Raw genomic sequence first — 4,518 nt, forward strand, 5'->3', positions numbered from 1 at the left:
ATTGTTGTTTGGCGAGTCCAGGTTGGATTCGAACCAGCCACCTTAGGTGTCTGTGGCTGGCACCTTAGCCACTTGAGCCACAGGCGCCGACCCTAAAGTAGCTGTTTTTAACTCCCCCTCCTTATTCCCAACCTAGCCGTCAGCGTCCCTCATCTGTCATCTTGGGATTCACCTTTCTCTTAATGCACAAGGTCACCCTCTGGCAACTTCTCCTGAGGGCCTTTTCTGAGTTTTTCAATAGGGAGCAGGCCAGAAATGGCAAGAGAATTATCCCCAGGGGGCTGCCACCAGGCAAGGATGAATGAGAACAGGAAGGCAAATACTCTAGTTTCCATACCCCTTGGAGGGGGACAGCTGTGAGGCTGTTCCCAAGGGTTCCCAGCAGGACTGAGGGGCTGTTGCCCTTGGCAATAACCTGCTCACTAATATACTCTTTATTCATTAAATTCCCTTCCCTGTCTTCAATTTCTCACATTCTTAGAAGGCTTCCTAGAGTCCCCTCCCAAATAAACCATATGCATGAAACCATATGGGTTTCAGGAGGACTCACCTAGTCTAAGAGTGTAAGATTCTCATCACGAGAAAGAGAAACCAGCACAGCGTCTTTTAAACACCAACCTCCCCCAGGAGGAAAGTGTTTCTAACCCACTGAGAAGGATTGCATGGTTTAGATGAAGAGATAATATAACCCAAGGTTGAACTGAAAAGGGAGAAGGTGAGGGCAGAAGAATGTGAAGCCCCAATTGTTGTCTCATGCTGATGAGTTTTCTCTCCACCCTGAGGCTTCAGTTAACTCCTCCAAGGGAAGTTGTGATGGATTGAATTGTGTCCCCACAAAATTCATAGGTTAAAGCCCTAACCCTCAGAGTGACTGTATTTGGAAATAAAGACTTTCAGGACGTAATTCAAATTAAATGAGATCATAAGGGTGGGTCCTAATCCAATAGGATTGGTGGGTGTTCTTGTAAGAAGAGGGAAAGGCATCTCGTGTGTACACACAGAGAAGGGGCCAGGTGACACAGCGAGAGGGCAGCCGTCTGTGAGCCAAGGAAAGAGGCCTCAGGAGAGACCACACAGCTTCATCTTGTACTTCTGTTGTGAAAGCCACCCAGGCAGTGGTATTTTGTTATAGCAGCCTTTTCAGACTAATATGACAACCCCCAACAAATGTGGGGTGATCTGATATACACAAAGTCTCTGCCTCCAGTCTTTTGCACAGACAATTCTGACACACAGGGTGCTGCTCAGGAGGTTTCAGCAGGGTCAAGGCCCTGTTGCCCAATGCACTGCCCTCCATGATCCATAAAACACCCTTGTATTTGCCTTTCCCCCTTCCCTAACTTATTCTCCCCACAATCTCACTCCTGTTTCCTAGGATCGCCCTAAATGCCTGCATAGAAGTCCTAATCTCAGGCTCCACTTTGGGGGGAACCCAATTTAAGGCAGAGCCTGCTCCTAGGCTAAAAGTGTGGTCTAGAGTTTGGAAGGATTTCTAGGAATGGCATCTGTCAGCGCTCCACTCATATGCACCACCCAAAGTGTGTATCCAGAGCTCCTCCAAATGAAAGCAGAGATACACCAAGCAAAGCTCTCCTCCACCCACCACGGCCTTGCCCACCAGAATAGTGATCTGCAGCCACATTGGGAAAAGAATCAATGGGATCGGGTTAAGATGTATTGGACTCACTGCGCAGCCCAGGGTTCCTGGGACTGTGTAAGTTTATAATTCTTTTTTTTTTTTATTGAATGGTAACTATGTACATTAATGCACTTCTGGGGTACAGTGTGGGGTTTTCACATGCAATCTGAAATACTTTCATCAAACTGGTCAACACAGCCTTCATGTCATTTTCTTAGTTATTGTTTTAAAACGTTCACATTCTACTCTTAGAAAGATTCACTTGTACCCCTGTAAGATAAACCTCAGAAGTGATCCCTCCAATCCCCCTCCCTCTACTCATTCCCCCCTCCCTTCTCCCTCTCCCCTCCCCATATTCTTAGGCTATTTGGTTATAGCTTTCATATAAAAGGTATAAATTTGTTTCATAATAGGGGTGTGTACATTGGATACTTTTTCCTCCATTCTTGTGATACTTTGCTCAGAAGAACATTCCCCAGCTCCATCCATTAGGTATATTCCCAGATGACCAAAAATCACATTACAACAAAGACATTTGTATCAGAATGTTTATTGCAGCCCAATTCATAATTGCCAGGTCATGGAAGAAGCCCAAGTGCCCATCGATCCACGAATGGATCAACAAACTGTGGTATATGTACACCATGGAATACTATGCAGCCATTAAGAAGGATGGAGACTTTACATCCTTCATGTTCACATGGATGGAGCTTATGATTCTTGTATGAGTCCATGACGAGGAGTAACAAGTCTTAAATAATAACTACATTTTTTGCCAGGTAAGCAAATGAGTGCTCAAAGCTGATGATAATTGGTTTATAAAGTAAGGAATATGACATGTCTTACACCCTGTCATTGTAAAGTCATTAGTAGCTATTATACAACTGGTATCAAAAGACTGAGACCAGGTATGTTCCATGCCATATTTCAGATGTTTCCACTCAGAGGTGCTCAGCCAAATTGAATCCAAAGTAAGGAGATTTTGGATTATATTTATTTATAAAATGGAAAAAATTGCCTCTTCTATTCCCTTTCCCCCAGGTCTCATTTAAATACAGAAGAAATGGAGAAGTTATGAAAAATTCCCTTTTGCTGTTCTGGTTTTCCTAATATTGCATCTTATTTCATCTCATTCATAACACAATGTGAGACCACAAACAGGCTGGGTTTCTTTCGTTCTTCTTATATCTTGGCTTCTGAATAATAGAGGGACAAAATCCGTAGGGAAATTCGAATCGACAGTTGGGATTTTTAGGAAATGTGTTAGCACTGATGACAGCCCTGTGAATTTCTTTCAGAGGCAAAAATTAATATCCTTTTACTTTAAAAGGCATTTCCCCCATTTGCCAGTTTAGAATCTCCCCATTTTGAAGTTTTAGATAAGTACTATAAATTGTCTTCTGTGAGATTTCTCCTTAATTGTCTGCAAAATTTCTTAAGATTAACACCTGCTGTCTACCTTCTTTTTGTACCTAGCTGGAAAACTCTCATCAAATTGTCAAGTGAGTGAACAAATGAATAATGAACTCAGTTCTACTTTCAAAATGGCCTTTTATCCTACATGGCTGAGGTGGTTTTTCTGTTCTTCAAAATTTCCTGCATCGTTAACTTTAACATAAAAAAAAAAATTGTAGGATTTGTACCCTATCTGGCTAGGCGTGGTGGGTCACTCCTATAATCTGCTCACTTTAGGAGGCTGAGGCAGGTGGATTGCCTGAGTTCTGGAGTTTGAGACCAGGCTGAGCAAGAATGAGATTCCTTCTTTACTAAAAATAGAAAACCTATCAAAGCATTGTGGTGGGTGCCTGTGGTCCCAGTTACTTCGGAGGCTGAGACAAAAAGAAGACTTCTTGAGTCCAAAACTTTGAGGTTGCTATGAGCCATGAAGCCACAGCACTGAACCCCCAGCAACTGAGTGAGATTATCTTAAAAAAAAAAAAGAAAGAAAGAAAGAAAGAAAGAAAGGGGGCAGAGCCTGTGGCTCAGTGAGTGGGGCACTGGCCCCATATACTGAGGGTGGCGAGTTCAAACCCAGCCCTGGCCAAACTACAACAAAAAATAGCCAGGTGTTGTGGTGGGCATCTGTGGTCCCAGCAACTTGGGAGACTGAGGCAAGAGAATCATCTAAGCCCAGGAGCTGGAGCTTGCTGTGAGCTGTGATGCCACAGCACTCTAGCAAGGGTGACAAAGTGAGATTCTGTCTCTAAAAAAAAGATTTGTACTTTATCTAAATAGAAAGTTCTTGAACATCCTTCCATAAAAATGTGACTGAAGTCCTTAGAGACTGATAGAAACACTCAGAAGAACAGCTCAGGACATTACTATCTCTTCCCGGATCCTAAGTATAAGCACTTTGAGGTCAATGGCAAAGCACGGAGAGAACAGGACTGCTTCAGATACAGGAAAAGTTAGAGAAGGAGTACTGTGGGCAGGGAAGTTAGCTTCTCTCCTTGAATGACCCACAACTACCTCCTCATGGGTTAGAGAAAATAAACCCTGTGCTGTATTTAGAATGAAACAGAAAAGTTAAGGATTCCTAATTTAAAAACCAGCAAGAAATATTATAATACAGGTATATGTATCAATGGTTTTATTCAAAACTCAAGCAAACAGTCACATGGATGTACAGAACAAACTTCAATTGCTATATTTACGTATCCACAGACCTATCTGTACTAATATACATATTTTTAATTTACTTACTTCTTTCACTAAATAAATCTATTTAATAAAGAAACTTTAGGAAACAATAAGTACCAACATCTGTCACTTCTTCCTTCTACTTCGTCCACTTTCAGCCTCAGACTCAGCCCGTGCACCCAGCACCCAACACCTACAAACGGCCCCCTGCTGTTGACTGTCCAAGAAATGTTCCTCAT

The sequence above is a fragment of the Otolemur garnettii genome, unplaced genomic scaffold (genome assembly GCF_000181295.1).
Source record: "Otolemur garnettii isolate 467f Iridium unplaced genomic scaffold, OtoGar3 scaffold00083, whole genome shotgun sequence".
NCBI classification, from domain to species: domain Eukaryota; kingdom Metazoa; phylum Chordata; class Mammalia; order Primates; family Galagidae; genus Otolemur; species Otolemur garnettii.